This window comes from Chiloscyllium plagiosum, unplaced genomic scaffold (assembly GCF_037043375.1).
Source record: "Chiloscyllium plagiosum isolate Xiang-an unplaced genomic scaffold, Cpla_swu_hap1 HiC_scaffold_49, whole genome shotgun sequence".
In the NCBI taxonomy this organism is placed as follows: Eukaryota; Metazoa; Chordata; class Chondrichthyes; order Orectolobiformes; family Hemiscylliidae; genus Chiloscyllium; species Chiloscyllium plagiosum.
Window position 1 is genome coordinate 15367417 of NW_028270187.1, and position 22779 is coordinate 15390195.

The 22779-nt window shown below is 42.5% G+C and overlaps 1 non-coding gene across 1 annotated transcript; it reads left to right on the forward strand.

Moving 5' to 3' along the window:
• The first annotated feature begins 17497 nt into the window (after positions 1-17497).
• trnar-acg (transfer RNA arginine (anticodon ACG)) lies at positions 17498-17570 on the forward strand. The gene has a single exon. It is a non-coding gene; the product is annotated as a tRNA-Arg (tRNA).
• The last annotated feature ends 5209 nt before the right edge of the window (positions 17571-22779 follow it).

A 22779-nucleotide genomic window follows, 5' to 3' on the forward strand; every position in this document is an offset into this window, starting at 1 on the left:
TAGAACATAGAACAATACAGCGCAGTACAGGCCCTTCGGCCCTCGATGTTGCGACGATCCAAGCCCACCTAACCTACACTAGCCCACTATCCTCCATATGCCTATCCAATGCCCGCTTAAATGCCCATAATGAGGGAGAGTCCACCACTGCTACTGGCAGGGCATTCCATGAACTCACGACTCGCTGAGTAAAGAACCTACCCCTAACATCTGTCCTATACCTACCCCCCCTTAATTTAAAGCTATGCCCCCTTGTAATAGCTGACTCCATACGTGGAATTACGTGACTCCATTTCGTTCTGTATTAATTATTTCTTCATCTTCTGCTGATGTCTGATGTTTGCTGCTATTTTCAGCCAATTTGTAAGGCTCCTTGAGTGCAATACTATGCCTAATATCGCTTGTTAGCCATGACATGGCCACGTTTCCCGGTTTCTTTGTGTCAGACAGGAGTGAGAAGTAGTTGCAGTTCCTGCAAATGTTTTTGAAGTGCTTGTCATCCCTTTAAGTTCTGTTCCCCAATTCGTTATACCCTGCTCACGCTTCATATCAGTATCATTTCTTCTATTTAGATTTCGGCTCATAATCTGAGTCAGCTCTATCACTCTCCACCTTAATGAAGAGTTCTCTCACTGACTTCTTCACTCTTCCTGAGTGACAGCATAGAGATAGATTGTCAATTATTCCTTTACATATATACAAATAAAGCTTTGAAATCAAAGTTGACATATTCCCAGGCCTGCTGACTCATTAGAGACAGAGAGAGAGAGGGATAGAGAGAGAGAGAGATCGCGCGATTTGACTGTTGGTGCTTTAACCTGAGAGTCGTTGTGCCTCAGGCACAAGGTGAAAATGTGGGGACTTCATGAGACCAGTACGAGAACTGTGCACATGCTGCTGCTGTCATTCTTTATCGAAATCTCGTCGACCAGCCAACTAAGCTCGCTCACCAATATCCATTAAACAGTACGTAATCAAGGATGCTCTGCCCTCCATTTGTGTCCTTAATGTAGCGACTCAGAAAACCATCTCATACATATACCACGTAAGTCTCCTCCACTGATCTGACTTGCTCAGTCTATGGGCAGGTTGAAGTCACACGCAATAGCGAGAAGGCCACAAGATAAAGGAGCAGCATTAGGCCATTTAACCCATCGAGACCTCTCCAATATTTGGTCATGGTTGATATGTTTGTCAACCTCATTCTTCGGCTTTCTGCCATCTCCTGTAACTGTTGATCCTCTTATCAATCAGGGACCTATCTATGTCTGTCTTGAAACATTGCAATGTCTTGACCACTAAGCCCTCTACGGCAGAGTTCCAAAGGATGACTAGCCTCTTGCTGAAGAAATTCCTCCGCATCTCACTTCAAAATGGTCACCCTTTCTCTCTATACTGTGCAGTCGGCTCCTGGTCTCTCGTGCTAGTTAGAAAACTTCTCCACAGCCACTTTAATTGCCCCTCTCTGGATTGTTTAAGTTTCAATCAGATCCTCCTCAAACTTCTAAATTGCATCAAATACAGCCCCCGAGTTTTCAACATTTTATGACAAGCATTTCTTCCCCCCAGGATCATTCTTTTAAACCTTCTTTGGACCCTATCTAATGTCACCATATCTTCTGGAGTATTGTGTACAGTTCTTGTTTCCTCGTTATGAGAAGGATTTTATTCTATTGGAGAGGGTTCAGAAAGTATTTACCAGAATGATGTCATGAATAGAAGTCTTCTGTTATAAAAATAGGCTGCGGTTTCTTTTTCACTGGAGCAGAGGACTTCGACGTTTGGCCTTATAGAGATTTGTGAAATCACGAGGAGCATAAATAAGATTACTATCAAAGGTGAGGGAGATCGCATCCAGGGGCATATGTTTAAAGTACGAGAAGGAAGATTTATAAAGGACATGAGTGGCAGCTTTTGTTTTACACCCTTTGGTCACTGTGTGCAATAAACCGCTGGAGGAAGTGATGGATGCAACTACAGTTAAATTATTTAACAGTCAAAGTTTGTGCGAAGATTTGTAGCTCGGGTGCTCGTTGTTGTGGTTCTGTTCGCCGAGCTGGAAGTTTTTGTTTCAAACGTTTCGTCCCCTGGCTAGGCGACATCATCAGTGCTTGGGAGCCTCCTGCGAAGCGCTTCTTTGATGCTTCCTCCGGTGTTTATAGTGGTCTGTCCCTGCCGCTTCCGGTTGTCAGTTTCAGCTGTCCGCTGTAGTGGTTGGTATATTGGGTCCAGGTCGATGTGTTTGTTGATGGAGTTTGTGGATGAATGCCATGCCTCTAGGAATTCCCTGGCTGTTCTCTGTCTGGCTTGCCCTATGATAGTAGTGTTGTCCCAGTCGAATTCATGTTGCTTGTTATCTGCGTGTGTGGCTACGAAGGATAGCTGGTCGTGTCGTTTCGTGGTTAGTTGATGTTCATGTATGCGGATTGTTAGCTGTCTTCCTGTTTGTCCTATATAGTGTTTTGTGCAGTCCTTGCATGGTATTTTGTACACTACATTCGTCTGGCTCATGTTGGGTATCGGGTCCTTCGTTCTGGTGAGTTGTTGTCTGAGCGTGGCTGTTGGCTTGTGTGCCGTTATGAGTCCTAGTGGTCGCAGTAGTCTGGCTGTCAGTTCCGAGATGCTCCTGATGTGTGGTAGTGTGGCTAGTCCTTTTGGTTGAGGTATGTCCTCGTTCCGTGGTCTTTCTCTTAGGCATCTATTGATGAAGTTGCGCGGCTATCCGTTTTTGGCGAATACCTTGTATAGCTGTTTCTCTTCTTCTTTTTGATCTTCTGGTGTACTGCAGTGTATTTAACAGTCATTTGGATAAGTAACTGATTAGGAATGTATTGGAAGTTTTTGGGACAACGGCAGGCAGGCGGGTCTATTTTAATTTGGCAATGAGTTCTGCATGGTATATATGGAGTGAATGGTCTGCTAAACTGCTGTATGACTCTGAAATACCCTTAGATATCGGACCTAACTTCCTGCAATATTCCAAATGCAGTCTGACCACGACTATATAAATGCTCAACTGGACATCTCTGCTCTTGTATTTGAGGCCACTTGATATAAATTATAAAATTGAATTTTCCTTCCTGAATTCCAACTGAACCTGCCTGATCTAGGGCTCCCAAGTCACTTTGTCCTTCGGATTTCTAAAGGCTTTCCGTGAACAGAAATTAGTCAAAGCCTGCCTTCTTCCTCTCATACTGCATAACCAGACACATCCCTTTTTGTATTACATTTGCCACTTATTTGCCCACTCTCTGCACCTGCCTAGCATCTTATGAAGTTTCCCAGCTTTCTTGACACGACCTGTCTCTCAAACTACGTTTGTGTCAAGTGCAACTGTAGCGAAAATGCACTCTGTTCCTTTGTCCAGATGTTTAACGTGTAACTTGAATAGTCATGCTCTCAACACCGATGGCTGTGCAAGTCTTAAAAAATCAGTAGCTGCCATCCTGTAAAAGACCCCTCTGTTCTCACTCAGCCAGTCAGCCAATCCCCTCCTTGTCACTAACAGCATGCTTTTACCTTATTTAGCAGTCTGCTGTATGTCACCTTATCACAGGACTTATGAATATTGAATTAGATCACGTCCACTGGCTCTGCTTTGCCTAACTTACTTGGTACTTCCTCAAAGAGATCTAGCATAGCTGTCAGACATGACGTCCACTTGATGAAGACTTTGCTGTAATTTACCATCCATTTCCAAGTACTGTGCAATACTGTCAGTAGTCTGTGTCTGCCTCTCCCCTTTCTTTCAGCAGGGGTGTTGCATTTAAAAATTTCCACTCATCTGGGACCCACCCTGACGCCGATGACTCCTGACTGATCACGACCAATGCGTCCACAATCTCCTCAGCAATCTCCTTCAGAAATCAGGAATGCAGTCCATCTGGTCTCAGTGACTTAATCCCTTCAGACCTTGCAGCTTCCCCGGCATCTTCTGGTTATTGTTGGCATTTCATTCACTTTTTCCCTACGTGTCTATTAATTCACATATTTTGTTGTTGTCTTTCATTGTGAAAACTGATGCAAAGTACGTGTTCACCTGCACCATTTCGTTGTTCCCCATTACGTCTTCTCCAGTGCTCCAATTTGCACTCTTCTCTCTGTTGTCTCTCCACAATTCAGGCGCTCTGCCTGTATTGCTGATGAAGGGCTTTTGCCCGAAACGTCGGATTTTCCTGCTCCTCGGAAGATGCCTGAACTGCTGAGCTTTTCCAGCACCACTCTACTCCAGAATCTTGTTTCCCGCATCTGCAGTAATTGTTTTACCGAGTTGACTTTAACCCTACTGCGAATACTCTTGCAAGGATGCCTGCCTTGAAGAAATTTTCCTCCTCTCTCTACAAGAATCTCAGGGAGTCCTCTTCCACTGCAACTCCCAGGCCAAGTCCTCTGCCCTGAAGCTACCTTCTCCCACTCTCCTCACTGACCTGTCACCTTCATCCTCACCCACAATCACCTATTGTACTCTATTCTACTTTCTCCCCATCCCCTCCCTCCTCACATTTAATTCTCCACCCGTCAGGCTCTCTGCCTGTACTCCTGATGAAGGGCTTTTGCCCGAAACGTCGGAATTTCCTGCTTCTCGGATGCAGCCTGAACTGCTGTGCTTTTCCAGCACCACTCTACTCAAGAATCTGGTTTCCAGCATCTGCAGTCATTGTTTTACCTTACTATTCTCTCTGTAACCTTTTAAATATGTGAACAAACTCTTGCACATTCTTTATATTTCAAGTTCACACACTTACGTACTAAATCTTAATAACTCATCTTGCCATTTCGGTTGTTCTCTGCTCGTTATTGAACCCTTCCAAATGCTCTAGGTTTCACTAATCTACACCAGATGGTGTTTTTCTTTTGTTTCTGTGCTGTCCCTGTCTTCTCTTGTCAGTCATGTTTGCTTTATCCTCTCTTAAGCATGTTCAGGTGGCGTGAGCAATGGATCCGGTGTTACGAGACGCTGACGGAGTGCCATTTGGACTTGAAATAACGTCCGCCAACTTCTACAGTATAGCACAGTACGTGGAACAAGACTGTGACCAGGACACAATGATTGTGAATTTCTCTCCTGGACTGGTAGAGAAGGGTTTACGAAACTGCATTTACAGTGAGTTCAGAGGAGAGTATTTACACACACCAAACCCAAACCAAGGTATATTTGTGTCTTCTGAACTTCTTACCTGGATTGACAGTGATGAATTTTAGATACCCCTTTTTGTTATTTTACCATAACTCTTGTCGACTGTGTCTTTATGAGTTTTCCACCAATTACCATCCCCAGAGCCTGTGACTGTCACAAATCTACTCCATTTTCCTTCTGCTTCTCAGATCATAAGGATGAGGAAAATCTGCTTCATTTTTATTTCCTGATGTCTGTCTGCGCACGCTAAAACATTCATCTACCTTCTTTCCCTGCACAAACCCGACCAGCTAAGGTTTCCAGCATAGCCTGTTTTATTAAAAAAAAATTCAGCTGCTGCAGTATTTTGCTATTACTTTCTTGCAGGTGTTTCTCACAGCACTGAGTCTAAAAGTACAGATGTTCCAACGATTAGCTGCTTTCTTACTGAGTGGTGGATGCAGAAACAGATCCATGGCAGCCTGTGTGAGTCTTTTTTTCTTTAATTTTAGTCGCAATTACCGAATGATTGCAACACAAGATAATTTGGCGCATCGTGCCCATGCTGGTTCCCTGAGCAGATTAGTTCACCCCACTCTCCAGCCCTTTCATGAGCAAGACTGGCTGATATTGTCAATCTCCAATTGCCTATGTAGAAGTCGATGGATTATCTTCTGGAACTGCTGCAGTCCACGTAGTGCACGTCGTCCCAGATTACTGGCAGGTGAGGAGTTACAGGTTAAACACCTGGAAATGATGAAGGAATTGCAATGGATATCCAAATCAACAACATCAGATTGTAATTCTACCCCGTCTTCCATCTGTCAAAATGTCCAAAATGATTCACAGGAATGTGAAAAGGCAACACTTGACACTGAGCCACATAAAGAGTTATTTAGACACTTGACTGAGCATGTTTGAATTGGTTCTCTCTCAATTATATTCTTCAAATCAATTTTATAGGGTATTAGAAGGATTGATTTGCACTCAGCAAATTTGGATCAAAGATCACAGCAGAGTCTGACGGAGTCACATCATTTATCCTAACCTGAATAGTATGGTGTTCTGAACAGGAAAGGTACAAACTTCGTTCAAAGTCAGGAGAAACAGAGCACGTGTGTGTGGGCGAGGCTTCAGCTGATCATCTGGCCTGGCAAGACGCAAAGCGAATCAGCACAGTGAGATACTATGCAAATGTCAGGATTGTGGAAAAGGAGAAAGTGAGGATTGCAAATGCTTGCAATCAGTGTCGAAGAATGTGGTACTGGAAAAACACAGGCCGTCAGTAAACATCCAATCAGAAGCCCTTCATCGGGAGATTAAATGTCCCAAAAATACGAAACAAGGGACAAAAAAATAAGAACAGGAAAGAGGTCGTACTTCAAAAGTTAAGTGGACTAAAGTTTGAGTCAATTAGACCAAACAGGCTTCATCCCAAAATGTTGAAGAAAGAGGAAAACAATGAGAGAATGTGGATGCGCTGGGAGTCATCTTTCAAGTTATGTGATCTCTGCAAAATCTCCTGTGGAGTGGAATTCACGTTGGAACCCCACTGTTTTGCTTGTTCAGGAAGCTTTTTATCCGGTCCCACACAACATCGCAAAACACAATGGGGTTGGAGAAAACGTGCCAGCATTCATTAAGGATTGTTTACCAGCTGGAAAGCATAGAGTAGGAATAAGCGCACTTTTTACTCACGTTGGTGTTCTGTTACGGGTGAAGTACCACAAGGATCAGTGACAGCACTGCTGCCTCACAGTGCTCGAGACCGGGGTTCAATTCCATCCTCACGCGATTGCCAACATGAATTGTGCACATTCATAGTGTCTGCGTGGGATTCCTGCGGATGCTGCTGTTTCTGCACACAGTACAAATATTCACGGTTTAAGTGAATTGCCCATTATATCCAAGAATGTCCAGGCTTGGTGGATTGGGCATGCGAAATGCAGCATTATAGGGAGAGAGTAGGGCCTCATTGCATTGCAGAGATTCTATGATCCAATGCTTGAACCAAATTGTTCCCAACCATTATACATGATTTGGACATTTGGACCTCTTGTAATTTTTCCAAACTTGTTGATGACATCAACTGGATCGGAATGTACATTGTAAGGAGAATGGTGGGAGCCTTCAAGTGAAGTTTGACAGCCTCAAGAATGAGTCAGTAAATGGCAGTTTATCCATAACACACGATAGCTCCACAAAGAATATCAATAATCTGGTTAAATCTGACTACCTTTTCGCAAAGTATCTTGAATTTTCATCATGCCCTTGATTTTCTTTCTCCAAGTGCCTTGCTCAACAACTTCATTAAAAAAACATTGAGAAGCTTTCATGTGAAAGATGTTAAGCTCACTACTTGTCATTTCCTCCTTGACTTCCCTTCTGTTCTGACTAAATAAAACTCACTGATCTGCATGGGTTGGAGAAATTGAGGACTGCAGATGCTGGAGATCAGAGCTGAAAATGTTTTGCTGGAAAAGCGCACCAGGTCAGGCAGCATCCAGGGAACAGGAGATTCGACGTTTCGGGCATAAGCCCGAAGAAGGGCTTCCTGAAGAAGGGCTTATGCCCGAAACATCGATTCTCCTGTTCCCTGGATGCTGCCTGACCTGCTGCGCTTTTCCAGCAACACATTTTCAGATCTGCATTGGTTCCCACGATGACTCTCCACTGATTTTATAATTCTCAGATTTGTTTTCAAATCCATCCATGGTCTTACACCCCATTAATCCACCACTGCTTCCAGCCCAACATTCCTCTGTGCTCTTCCCACTCCTCTACTTCTGCTCTCTGGATTCGAACGCTCCTTACTCCCCCACAGCCAAATATGGATTTTACACTGAATGAGAGAGTCTGAAGCAGTGTTGCATTGCACTAAACACTACAGGCTACTGCTCTTGGCGGTAATATGGAGTTCTACCTCATCACCATGTTATCCAAAAAAAATAGATCAATTCATTCTCATGACTATGATGTCGATTCCTTTAAAATACTTGACTATTTTCTGTGTGCTGGCAAGTACAGTATCTTTCTCTATCCCCTGTTTCACTTTGACTGTGACATGGCACATTTTACTGCTCCTTTATCCGCTTATAACTGTCCTTTGTTTGAGGTCTGTATTTCTGGTTTTGTGTGCGGTGGGCCAGTGACAACCTGATGTGCAATTCCAAATTGTTATGAAGTTGAAAGTGTGTGCTGTACCTTTAAGAGAGGTAGAATGTTGTTCTGCACTGAGAGCTTACGAGAGCAGTCTCAGAGTTTACTGGAAAGTTGAAAATATATAACATTTGGCTGTGAAATCGGTACCTGAGTTGGTTGCTGTTTTGACGACAATTCGAATTTAACCAACGAGATTCATTTACGTCTCTGTAAATTAAAAGCCAATCGATTTTGAATTTATTATTCTGCCAACATCGAACAAATGAGATAATCCGATTTGGGGGTATAAGAAAGGTAGGCATTTTGAACGTCAGACAGAGTTACTGCCATCAAGGGAGAACTACAGGAGGAAAAGAAAAGCCAAAAACAAAAAGACCGATTGCGAAATGAAGGGAAATGACTGGCAATGTGTGCAGCTAACACCAAACGAATGTTAGCATCAAAGCTGCTGGGTTGCGCTGTTGGATCTTATCATCATCACGATCACATGTGCCCCACACGCTGACAATTGATAACTCGGCCGAATCTCAGTTCATCTGCTGCTGAAACTCTCATTTTTCCCCCTTTGATATCATTATAGGGGACTTTAAATGAAAAGGCTGGCGATTTTGCTCGATTGAAAAATTGCAGTTCTGAGAAATGATGTTTTAAATGAACATCAAACGCGACTGTAAAAATTCAGCGAAAGAACAAAAAATGCAGTGACACTGGTGGAAAAGTGCCACAGAGACCAGAAAAACTTAGTGGTATAGTGGAGCTAATGGCAGTTAATCTCTCAATAATGATCAAATAAAAGGGTAGAAATAACAGTGGATTTTCACAACTCCAATGTAGTGTGTCATTGTAATGCGAAATGATTTTTGAAGTGATTTCAAGAGCACTGTTTTGATCAGTCATGGCAAGACAAACAAGAGCAGCACAATAGGAGGAATGGCGTCGGGAGAGCATCTTGGTAGTAGAGATCAAAAACCAGTCAGCTGAACGTCAGACTGAAGGCACCTCGCACAAGAATTAGACTAGTATTTTTGACAAGGTGTGTGTTTATTTTACAATGGCAAACTGGTTAAAAGATAAACGTCTGTGGCATTAATGGAAACGTAGCAAGTAAGGTGCCATACTGGCTTAGTGGCAGGAAATCAAGACGAATTGTTAACATGTAATCTCTGGTCCATGCCAGTAAAGTCTCCGACATGATGATTGATTTCACAACCACCGGGATTGAAATGGATCGAATGGTTTCCTGTTCCCGATGATGGGATAGGACACGTTTACCCATCAAGAGTGACAGCAGCAACACAGACAGAATGGTGCCGATGTGCACGTTAGATTATGGAATGCCTCAGTGAAATGGCAGGAGCGATGTAAAGGAGGTTTAATGGCCTTGTAAGGGAGGGAAATCTCTGAAAGTGCGTGGGTTTGAATTCTGATTTATGAAATGGAGAATTGTGATATTCCACATAAGTAACCAGTGTTGCAGAATATCATATAATCTCGTGTTCCCAGGGCTAAACTAAGAGAGACTGAGTGGCGCAGCAGTGAAGGTCAAACTGGAAATTGGCATGAGGATGAGCCCGTTGTGACGGTATAAAGGTGCATGAAACGCCGGGGCTGGGACTCCAACCTCACCTGTAGTACCTTCTATTGACATGGAGCAAGGAGCATTGTGATATCAGATTGGGATCTCCAACTTATATGGAGCAGCTTCTGTTGGCATAAACAGGGGGCATTGTGGCAGCAGGCTGGAAGTTCCAACCTCACCTGGAGCAGATTGTATTGATAAGGAGCACGGACCGATGAGACGTAAAGTTGGAGAAAGGATACTCAGTTATTTTAATCTGAATTAAAGTAGTATTTAGCAGGACCCATGTTTGTAGATTGAGTGAATATCTGTCCCAGGGAAATCTCGCAAAAAGAAGGGAAAATGTGGCAAGGATTCAGCTCGTGGAGGAGAATCTGTGCAGAAAGAAACGCAGGTAATATTTTCTTTTTCTGCCTTTATCATAAGACTGACTGCGTATTTGGTTAAATTGCAGCAAATGATTTTCAGCTCGTGCCATGATATTATATTTCCTGAAAACCCATGCAAGTCATTAAAGCGAACTAAACTTCCAAAAATTAACGGTATATACCTAGATCAAAGGGAGAGGACAGAGGGTGGTGGTGGAGGGTTGTTTTTCAGACTGGAGTCCCGTGATCAGTGGAGTGCTACAAGGATCCGTGCTGGGTCCTCTACTTTTTGTCATTTAACTGGAGTTGTGGTGGACAGCGAAGAGAGTTACCACAGAACAGGATCTTGACCAGTTCGGCCAATCAGCTGAGAAATAGCAGATGGAGTTTAATTCAGATAAATGTGAGGTGCTGCATTTTTGGAAAGCAAATCATAACAGAACTTCAACACTTAATGGCAATGTCCGAGGGAGTGTTTCTGAACATACAGACCTTGGAGTGCAGGTTCATAGAATCCTGATATTTGAAATTTAACTTGAAAGTGGAGTTGCAGGTAGATAGGTTAGTGAAGAAGGCGTTTGGTATGCTTTCCTTTATTGTTCAGAGTATTGAGTACATGAGTTGGGAGGTCATGTTGCGGCTCTACAAGACATTCGGTAGGCCACTGTTGGAATATTGCGTGCATACCTGGTCTCCTTCGTATCGGAAAGAAGTTACGAAATTTGAAAGGGTTCAGAAAGAAATGAGGATTCTGTCAATGTTGGATGATTTGCTAAAGAGGGAGTGGCTTAATTGGCTGGGACTGTTTTACCTGGCGCGTCGGAGGCTGAGGCATGACTTATTAGAGGTTTTCAAAATTATAAGGGTCAAAGATATGGTAAATAGAAATAGTCTTTTCCCTGGGGTCTATGGGTCCAAAATTAGAGGGCATAGTTTTACGGTGAAAGGGGAAAGATATACATGAGACCCACTGGGCAACGTTTTCACACAGAGAGTAATAAGTGTATGGAATGTGCTGCCAGAGGAAGTGGTGGAGGCTGGTACAATTGCAACATTTAAGAGGCATTTGGATGGATATACGAATAGAAAGGTTTTGGAGGGATATGGACGGGGTGATAGCAGGTGTGACTTGATTAGGTTTGGATATCTGGTCAGCATGGACGAGTTGGACCAAAGGGTCTGTTTCCATGCTGTGCATCGCTCTGACTCTATGACTCTATTTGATGTTGACATTATGCTCGAGTTTATCTTGATTTATGGAGGAAAAGCTGGAAACTAATGTTGAAATTTACAGGATCAACGATGATCCTATTCAATGACTGAACAGACAAGAGGTTGGATAGAAGCTTCATCATGACAGATATGTTTTCATTATGAATCGCGCTGAAACTCAACGTGGGGAGGATTGGACTGAAGCAGTGGTGGTGATTTTCTTTCCTGGTTAAATTTTTGAATCTGACTGCTAGTTCTCCTGTCCTTGTTAACATCACAACTCTGAAGCATGAAAGCGTGCAGAACATATGGGGCTAGTGGCGCAAAGTCTAACGTGCCTGACTCAAGATCAGAACATTGTAGATTTCACTCCGCTCTAGCTCGAGGTTAACACAGGTATTTATTAATCTCACAACCTAATCTTCCTCATTGTTCTGAAGCCGAGATGAATCTTGAGCTCCTGATATGCAGACAGGAGAATCTCTTTCAGTACACATCCCGGAGAACATCACAGTCAATGTCGCACAAGTGAGGAAGACCAAATAGTCCCACACACTGCGAATCGGCACTTTTCAATTTCACAGAGCCATCGACCCAATCGCTGCGGCTCATAGTAATGGCAAGGAAACAAAATAAATATCTCAGTCTCATATTGTTTCATGGAGTGCCGAGGCACCTTCTTCTTCTTTAAGAGGCTGGAACATTGACTCTGATGTTCGTGGAGACATTGATTGATTCGAAGCATTGAAAGGAATCCTATCACAGAAGCCCACGCTGTTGATGCTGAACAAAACAGCCCTTACTGGGAATTGAACGCGGGCTGCAGTGGTAAAAGTGCCAATTCAGAACCACGACACGATCAGGGACGAGAACAACGGTCGGAGGCACGTAGTCTGACAGCCCTCAAATGTGTTGGACGCGTTCTTTGCAGAAACAACCGCTTCACTATCCTCATTCCATTTTCCATCTCTTTGCCTTGTATGCCTTAGCATCACAAATACAGATTGAATATCTCTGAAGGTTGTGTTGATTTCATCACAATGAGTTGCAGATTTATCCACCACCACTACTGGTGGATAAAGTTTTTACTGCTTATCTACTGAAAACTTTCTGCCTCGTACATTTAATCGACACCACTTGGCGTTTGTCCGAGAGGAAACATTTCTTTCAGCCGAACATGCCTTTATCTCTCATTGTTCTGCACATTTCAATCATGTTTCCTCACAATCTCCTCTTCACCATTGAAATTAGAACAGAAAAACTGATCGTTTCCAAAAAAAAACACCCTTTGCTGAATATGCATTGTGTCATTTTCCTGAGCCTGATGTTCCAGTGATCTCCGGAACATGTCAGTAAAAATTGTTACATGAGCACTGATCTCACAACAGCAGTATGTAAATGGATCGATTGGTTTTAAGGTCCTAATTGTGGGATTTGGTCACGTTCGCCCAACAACATTGACTGCAGCTGCACAGACTGAACAATGTCAATGCGAGTGCTTGATAGCCAAATGCCTCAGGGAAATTGGAGGAGGAACCTAAAGCAGGGTTACTGATCGTGGGATGGGGAGAAATCTCCGAGAATTGGTGGGTTTGAATCCTGATACAGAGACAGCAGAGATGTGAAAGGGCGAGGGTTTGAAGGAGCAAAATCATCACCTCGACGAATATTTTCATGTCAAAAAAGATTGATTCGCTCCTGCTTTTGTTAAGCATGTCTTACTCTGCATAAAACGGTAACAAGTGACAATACTGGAAGTCAAATTGCAGATGATCTTTCTGCTGCCACTACGCAAAGCGCTAACCACTGCATGATACCGGCACCGCATGGAATAGCATGATGCAAAAAGCAGTAAAGATAGTGGCAGAGGATATGTTAGGAACAGGACCACATGAACAGTAGTAATACTTGACAAACAGTGACTGAGACATGCAAACTCATGGTGAGCTGAATGGTTAACTTCGGTATCTCTAGAGCCGATGGATATTTCATCACTTAGTTTGTTGAAGGTGAAGATTGATAAAGTTCTCCAGAAAATGAAAGCATCAGGGAATAGCGCAGGGAATTGCTGGAATGTATTTCTGCAAAAGAAATGTAGTTTACCATCGGTTACTTTAGCAATTTCGTCATACAAGGAAGTGACCATTGCTGTGGAATATCATATAGTGCCAGGTTTCATGCCTGGAATACGAGAAACTGTGTGGTGCAGCAGCGAAGATCAAACTGGAAATGCGGATGAGGATGAGGCAACGGATATGAGTTCAGAAATGAAATCATTGAGTGTGAAGTATTTCACTGAAAGTACAGAGTGAATTTAAATGCCGGGGACTGGGAGTTCCAACATTGCGTGGAGATGTTTCTATTTACGTGGTATACGTCGCATCAGGCTGGGAGCTCCAACCTGAACTGCAGCAGCTTCCATTGACACGAAGCAGGGAGCACTGGGATATCAAGCTGGAAGTTCAAATGTATCTGGAGCAGCTACTATTGACATCTGCACTGAGAGAAATGGAGGTAATGTTTTCTCTCTCTGAGCTATCTCATATGGCTAACTCTGCTCTGGGCAGAAAGGGAATTTTTTTGGTCATTTCATTTTATTGAATTTCTTGTAAACTCGCACAGGCCGTTAAAATACGTTCAGACTTCGAAAATCAGCTTGAATACGATGTTGTGATTAGGCATTAGTTGATCAAAAGTGATGGAGCAAAATCAGTGCAGTGAATTTGAAATTCATCAGATGAGCGGAGATCCCATTGAATGGCTGAGTAGACACAAAGTGAATGGAAGTTTCATGAGGATGAATGTCTTTTCGTTACAAAACCTCCCGCTGCACAAAGAGTGGATCATTGGAGTGAAGCAGTAACGGTGGTTATCTTTCCTGGTTATTCAACTTGTGAACATGAGTACGATTGGTCATGTCCGTGTTTAGATCACAACTCTGCAGAATGCCAACCTCAAGCACGCGCGAGCACAGTGTCACAATGGATAATGCGCATGGTTATGGTCCAGAGATTGTAGTTAAGGTTTCGACTTGGTTCAAGAGCAAGACTGGCAGGCTTCAACTTCACATACAAGTTAATTTACCGCACAATGTAGCACATACAACGGGTCAGTGGCACAATGGATAACATACCTAACTACAGATCTACTGTGTGGAGCTTCGATTCCAACCTGGCTTGCGGGCAGCGCTGACTTTATTGCACTTAAAACTGACTGTTCTGAAGCCGAAATGAGGTTTGCACCTTGAACTGCAGGGACAGGAGTCCCTTCATTAAATACCCCTGCGACCATCAGAGTCAATATCCCAGAGTCATCACTCGGGGGGAAGCTGAATTCTTCACTCAGGTTGCCCTCTACACCTTTCAACTTTCCGAGATTCACTGTGGCACCTGCGATTGTGAAGGAAACGAGACACAGAGCCAAGTCTCAGCTTTGACAATTTTGGGAAAACCTTTAGGAAGCGGAATCAGAGGAGAATGGCGAGTGATCTGTCTGAATGAGCAGAGACTGCCGAGGCACCGTCCCCTTTATTTAAGAGTCTGGGACATCGTCTCTCATTTCTCGACGTCATTAATTGATCCGAGGTACTAAAAACACTCCACTTGCAGGGGGTCTGCTTTTGCTGATGTCACTGTCAGAATCAAAACAAACCCAACTCCCGGACTGAGAATCAAAGCCGGGTCACAGCGAAGGAAGCGAAAAAAATGGACCTGCTAGCCCACCATGGACAGCTATACGAATACCACGTATGTGTAGAATGACAGCCCTCAAGGCCGTTGTACATGCTTTCGTCAGATGCAATCGCTTGACTATCTTTATTCACTTTCATCACTTGGCCTTGTATGCATTAACAACTCAAGTTCAGATCCGTGTATTTCTGAAGGTTATGTGGGTTCAGACAGTGAATCCAGATTCAACCATCCGCTTGCTGATGAGATTTTTCTGCATATCTCCTCAATCCTTTCCACTTCTTAACTTCAGTCTACGCCCCTGTTGATCGGTCAAGAGGAAACGTTTCTTTTAGTCTGCATTGTCCATGTCGCTCATTACTTAGTGCATATGAAACATGTATCCTCACAGTTTCCTCTGCCTTAAGAAAACAACCCCAGTCAAAACAATCTGTCTTCATAACCTAAACTTTTCAACTTGGTAAATTTCTGCACGGTTTCCAGTGTGATCACATGACTCCTGTAATGTGAATTGCAGAACTGCACGCAATATTTCGGGGGAGCCGAATGAACAAATGAAATAATTGACTGGAGAAAGCCACAGAAACTTCTCTTTTCCAATAAAACATCATTTGCTCAATCCCGCGCTGTGCACTTACCCTGAGCCCGATGTTCCAGTAACCTATTGTCCCTGCCAATAAAAACTGCTCCATGAGGATTAATTACAGAACAGCTGCATCTAAATGGATTGAATTGCTTGGAGATGCCGACCATGGGATTAAGCACTTTCACCCAAAACAGTGACCACAGCAGTACAGAATGAACAGTGTAAATGTGAGTATTATATTGCACAATACCTCAGTGAAATGGGAGGGTGGACGTTTAGGCGAGTTAGTTCTTGTGGGAGGGAGAGATTTCTTCGATAAAGGGAGGTTATGATATGTGAAACGCAAAGATGTGAGATAGCGGGTGTTTGAAGAAGGAAATTTATCACCACGTAGAGTATTTTCATGTAAAACAAAGATTGATTTTCTCAACGTTTGCTAAGCACATATTACATGGAGTAAAACGGGAAAATGCCGATTGCTGTGACTGTGATTCGAGCAGAACTTGCTGTGTTGACAATGCCAAGGAAGAACCATTTCATGATCCTGGCGCCACATGGAAAAGCACGATGCAAAAAGCAATAAGGATCGGGGCAGAGATTATGCCAAGAACAGAAACACACGCGCAAAGGAATACTTGTCAAACAGTGACTGAGATGTGGGAACTCAGATTCGGTTGCATATATATCGCTTCTATGTCCGGAGAGACTGTAGAGATTGCAACACTGAGATTGTAGGATGCTACGTTTGCGAGATATCTACAAAACTTCAAAGGGTCATGGGATACTGCGGGGTATTGCTGAAATGTATTTCTCAATAACACTGTATTTTAACATCGGTTACTTCACCAATTTCCTCACTTATTGACGTAATCATATAATGGCATGTCATATAATCCCAGTTCAAGGGCGTGGAATCAGAGAAATTGATTTGCAGTGCACCCAAAACTAATTGGAAATGGTAATGGCGTTCAGCGCGAGCATGTGGCTGCGAAAATGCAATCGGTGAGCGTAATGCCATTCTCTGATGACATAGAGGCGCGTGAAATATCGAGGCTAAAAGCTCCCGCCTTAAGGAGACCGGCTTCAATTCCCACGCATCAAGAAGCAGTGGGGCATCAGGCTGGGAGCTCCAATTTCACCTGCAAGAACTTGTATTCACATGGAACATGGAACTTTGGGACATCAGCTGGTCGAATAGATACTCAACTATTTTATTCTTAAGTCAGTAGTTTTCAGCAGGATACTTGTTTGTGGATTGAAAGAATATCTACAACCGGGACAGTCAAAATTACAAAGAAGAATTCTGCAAAGAGTCAATTCTTGGAGAAGCATCTGTGCAGAGTGATGCAGAGGGATGTTTACGTCATCTGCCGTCCTCATATGTTTAACTTTGCACTGGATTAATTTCCATGAAGGGATTTTTTTGCTCGGTTCTCAGTATTCACTTTCCTGCATATTCGCAAAAGTCGCTACTGTACTCGAAACCTCTGAAAATTAACTGGTATATACAATGTGGTGATTAGGCTCACATTCACGTCAGTTATGCTGAAGAAGTGGATTCGAAATTCATCACATCACATTCCATTAAATGACGAAGCAGACAGAGTGTGAATGGAAGCTTCATGAGGACATATGTGTTTTTTTTTGGAAAATTCGTTGCTTTGAAGGTGATGAAGATGAGACTGAAGCAGTGACAGTGATTATCTTTATTGCTTGTTCAACTGGTGAACATGACTGCTATTAACCGTGTCCATATTAACATTGCGGCTGTTAAGGTTGCGCATCGGGCCAGTGGCGCAATGGATAACGCGCCTGACTACGAATCAGGAGACTGTAGGTTCGAATCCTACCTGGCTCGCCGGCAGGGCAGATTTTAATCCCGCTTAAAAATTGATTTTTCAAAAGCCGAAATAAGGTGTGAGCTCCTCATCTGCAGGAACGAGAATGCCTTCATTAAATGCCCCCGAGAACATGAGAGTCAATGTTCCAGCGTCATCACAGGCGGGAAGCCGAATAGTCGCGCGGGTGACTTATGGGCACCTTTCCATTTCATAAAGCCACCGATCGAATAACTGTTGCTCGCGGTGATGCTCTGCTTTGAGCATTTTTCGAAACTCTTTGGCCAGTGGAATCAGAGAAGAATGAAGGGTTAACTGTCCAACTGATCTTTATAGAGTGTGAGTTCTCGAGTCTCCTACCTGCTGACTGATAAAGTTTTCCTACCAGTCTATTCAAAGCTTTCTGCATCTTATCTGAAATCTACAAACCCTGGTGATCGATCAAGAGCAAATGTTTCCTTCAATCTATAATTCCTTGCTCCTCATTATTTCGTACACGTCAATCATGTCTCCTCACAATCAGCTCTGCTCTGAGAAAAACAACATTTTGAAAGTCTTGTGTTCACTGAAATTTCTTGCCTGTTTTTAACCGTTCGGTGAATGGAATAGTCCCACTGCAAACATTCAGCAGAAACTTTCAGTAAAAGCCACTCAATGCGGGGAACCGTAGTACTGCTCTTTTCGTCAACAATGTGTAAAAGTCCCCTGTAACTTTCGATTTCGCATCCCGTGGGGCTATTTGTCCGTGTTCAACGACGTTTCCCAGGAAGGTGACTTTGGCTTTGGCAGATTCACTTTCAGCTAGGTTTACAAACCAGTTTGACTTCCGAATTCGATCAAAAAAGCCCGATAAATGCTGTAAATATTCAATCCACGAGAGACTGAAAGCCACCAGACACAATATACACCAATCAGTTGCGTATTCGGCAATTACCCTGTCAGTTAACCTCTGAAATGTGGCTGAAGTGTTTTTCGTACAAACGGCATTACTTTAAATTTCTGCAGGCCAGTTGGCGTTACAAATTTGCCTTTGATCTTTCTGTCAAAGTTCCCTACCAGTAACCTTTGAGGAAGTCCAACTAAGAAATGCAAGTTGCTCCTCCAATCTTTTCCACACAGTCCTCCAACTGCAGATATGTATACGCATCAGTCTTTCTAACAACATTGATTTTGTGATAGTCCACACATAACTGTTGGGTCTTTTCTGGCTTTGGCACCATGATGATGGGTGAACTCTATTCATTGAAACTCACTTCGGTTATGCCATATTGGTGCATACGTGATATCTCCTTATGAACTTGTACAACTTTAAAGGGTTATGCCTGCAAGGATGTTACAGAGTCAGAACAGCATCTCCTATATTTACATCATCTACAATTAGATTATTAATTCCCAGTATATTTCAGCAGATCTCCCCATGCAAGAGTAATAACTCTTTCGATTTTCTTCTGGAAGATAACTGAATGACTTTACCAATTTTGGACAACTTTTGCATTATCCAATTTTATTTCAGGAACGTCCAATGCAGAATTCCCTGACATTGGTTCTTCCCAGTGTGTCGTAGTCAATAACGCATTCTCATATTCCGTTCGTTCTCTGCCAAAATACCGTTAGAGCATATTCCCATCGCACATTCTGTGAGATTCTTTCATGACTGGAGTCCCTATCAAGTAACTAACCTCACTCAATTTCCTCTCAATTTGATAAGGTATTTTAAACCTTACTTTAAAGTTTCACCAACAAATGAATTTTAAATAATTGCATTATTCCCAGCGGCAAAATTGTGATTTTTTTTATTTCTCATACACTTCCTGCTTCACCATTTGCTGTGATACTTTTAAATACAGTCTCGACAACTCCCCAACATTATTTAGTTCAACTCTAAAATTTGACACATCATCCAAATGCGTGGTCTCTGTAATCTGACTTATTAGTTTTTCCTTAATAAATTTTAATGGTCCTCTTACTTTATGCCCAAAACTGGTTTCAGACGGACTTAGTTTGGTGGATTCTTTTGGTACATCTCAGATCGCAAACAGCACTGACGCAACTCCCTTATGGAAATAATCTGGCTACTCCGAACCATAAAACCTCAACATAGTCTTTAATAATTGACGTCACCTTTCCAGTGCACTCTGTGATTCTGGATTGTACACAGTAGATTTGAATCGTTTTATTTCCAATCTATCTATACACTCCTTGAAAAGTTTTGACGTGAAGTTTGACCCTTGAGCTAATTGTATCTCTGATGGTAGTCTTAATCTAGTTCTTTTAAAAAACCGTAATTCGTCCACTATCCTTTTAGCTGTCATATTGCACGATTGAACAGCATTTGGAAATCTCGTCAAGACATCCTTTTTCTGTTAATTAATACTTATTCCCATCTTTTATTGGATGTAGGGATCCTACACAATGAATGAAGACACTTAAGAAAGATTCCTCGAACGCTGTGATAGATATTAAAGGTGCAGGCTTTATTATTTCCAATGGTTTTCCTATCAGTTGAAATGTATGACACGTCTGGCAAAATTCAAAGGCATTCCCCTGCAAGCCAGGCCGTAAAAATGTCTTTGTATTTTAGCCTCCGTTTTCATCACGCCGACGTACCCTCGAATTTGTGGCACATGCGGCACTCGCAGCACCACTTTTCTGTATCCTACTGGAAAAATAAATTCTGCCCATTTCTCACTTGCTTGAATATGTGTTGCTCTCCATTTCTTCCTTAACATATCATTTGCTAAGTAATATCACACGGGGATGCATTCACTCTCCTTCCAAGTACATGTCTTCTGATCCAACTGCTTTAATTTTTCATCTTTCTGCTGTAACTCAGTAGCATAGCAGAGATGAATATGCTTGCATTATTAACGCTCGTCCCCTGCTGTGTCCCACTTACCTGATAAAAAAAATTGTAATCATATTTCAGCTTCCTTATCCGTGCCTTTTGATTTGGTCTGCTTCAGCTTGTGACTCTGTGATCGCGTTAAGACACAATCTGGGAAAATTCCTTGATAAACGTCCTGCATTGCTGCACTTGCCTGCATCTCGACTGGCTTTTCATCTGGAGTAGGCAGCACGCTTACCGGTGATTGAGCTACATCATTTGCAAGCACAAATTGTATTCTTGGAGCTGAGAGTTTGTCCAGACCTCCCACCAGAAATTCCCCACTCTTTCTGCCCACTCTCGCCTCACTGTACATAACTGAGCAATTTTTCGTCCCACCATGAATTCCCGTACACATAGTTCTTCAGGAGTACATTTTTTCCCCTCCTTCTGAATCACAGACAGGCACGATCCTGTGTCCCTGAATATTGTTACCTCTCTATCTGCTACCCCTGGCCAAGGTAAATGAACTTTAACTTTGCAGGTATATTGTTAAAGCAGATGTGGCACTTCCCCCTTACCAACCTCTGATCGGCTTGTGCACTCTGATGCAGCTTTCCACCCTCCACTGTGCTTTCTATTGCCATGCCAACAAAACATCCAGGCTTGTTTCGTTTCCCTGCATCTGACTTTCCAGTGCTTTCCCTAGTTCTCCAACACTGACTTCATATGGCCTACTTTATTGCAATGAAAACCTCAGATCTTGTTCCCTTCAAGAGTTTACTATTTACCCTGTGATAAGTTATCCTAATGATTTTCACAGAGATTTAACTTTCCCTTTCCACGTGAGGATTTCTCTTTGCCCCAATTTCTATCCCTCAGACTTAAAATGATTCTGGAAGCCCATCCTTGTTTTATGAACCACTTCATAACAATCAACCATTTCAGCTGCTAACCTTGTCGTTTTAACAATATGCTCTTCCAGATTAAGCTTATCTTTAGCCTTTATCTCCAGCCTTTTAATGTGAATTCCTTTAATAATTGCCAATTTCTGAAGTTCAAACCCTGTCTCCCTTTCTCTCTACTCTGCTGCTCTCTCTTCTTCCCTCTTTCTACTTCAAATCGTATCGCAAACTGCTTCAAATCTGGTGTCCTTTCCTTATCTCTCGAGTCTAACTCACGCTGCTTCATTTTCAAATAAATTTTAACCATCTCTACAAATTCTCATGGATTTTCCAGCTTAGTTAAATGCTAAGCTACTGCGGAAATGATCTCTCCTTTCCTCACAGAAAGAGGCAAATACAACCCCAGTATGTCTGCTAATCCCAGAAGCCCGGCTTGAATTATTTTTTGTCAAACTACCAACCTTCCATCGTCCATAGCAAGACAACTTTTTGTACCTAAATGAGACATTGCCTTCCAAAGCATTGCCTACCCTAATCCAAATCAACACCCGAAATAAAGACGCAAGCACCTATCAGTTGCTCTTTTAATCCATCAACTACCTCCCAATTTGTTATGGGCGTGGCTAAACCATTCAAAACGTTTTTAAGCAGACAACCCAGACCGTAACGTTATATTTTTTTCGTTAAGCGTACAGTGAAAATTACCCGAGTAAACTAGTTACAAAAATTATTCACAAAATGACTTATTGAAAAACAAAAACAGAATATTGGATACCCACAGAACTTAGTCTATCCAAAGCAGACTTACTTATGCTGTTCTGAAAATACACAACCATCCTCAACAAAAGCACCTTAAAAACAGTAAAAATGAAACAGAAGCTTACAGTTAAAAATTAGAAGGGCAGAAGGAGAGAGTTTATTAGTTCGTGCACCACTGCTGCAGGATCTCAAAACCGGAATTCAACTTTCCAGAATGAGCACTCTTTTTCCATTATACAGTTCATTTCTAAAACATTAAATCTTTGGCCTTCAGCCTCAGCTGTTTACGGAGAAACGAAAGGCCTCACAGTGAACACGTTCATCTCTGTAACACTTTATCCGATTCGGAGCCCGAACTGTTTTAAAATGCCTTTGATAAAAAAAGATACCAAGAGACATTATCATTGAGAAAAAGTACAGCTCCGTTTCTTTTTCGAAAAGAGAACATCTTTGTGAGAGCCCAGTCCGTCCAAACTATCTTCATTAGTGAAACTCTTCGAACAGACAATATCCTGGTAAATCTGTTCAGCACCGTTTCCAATGCTACCACATCCCTGCTATAATGATAATTGCAGAAAGACACACAGTACTCCAGCTAGAGCCGATTGAGCAAATGAAATTAACAACTTAGAAAGCCACAGAAACTGCACTTTTCCACTAATGTGACTTTTACACTATACTGCCCAATGGAGACAGTAAGAACTGCAGATGCGACAACTCAGAGCCGACAGTGTGGTGATA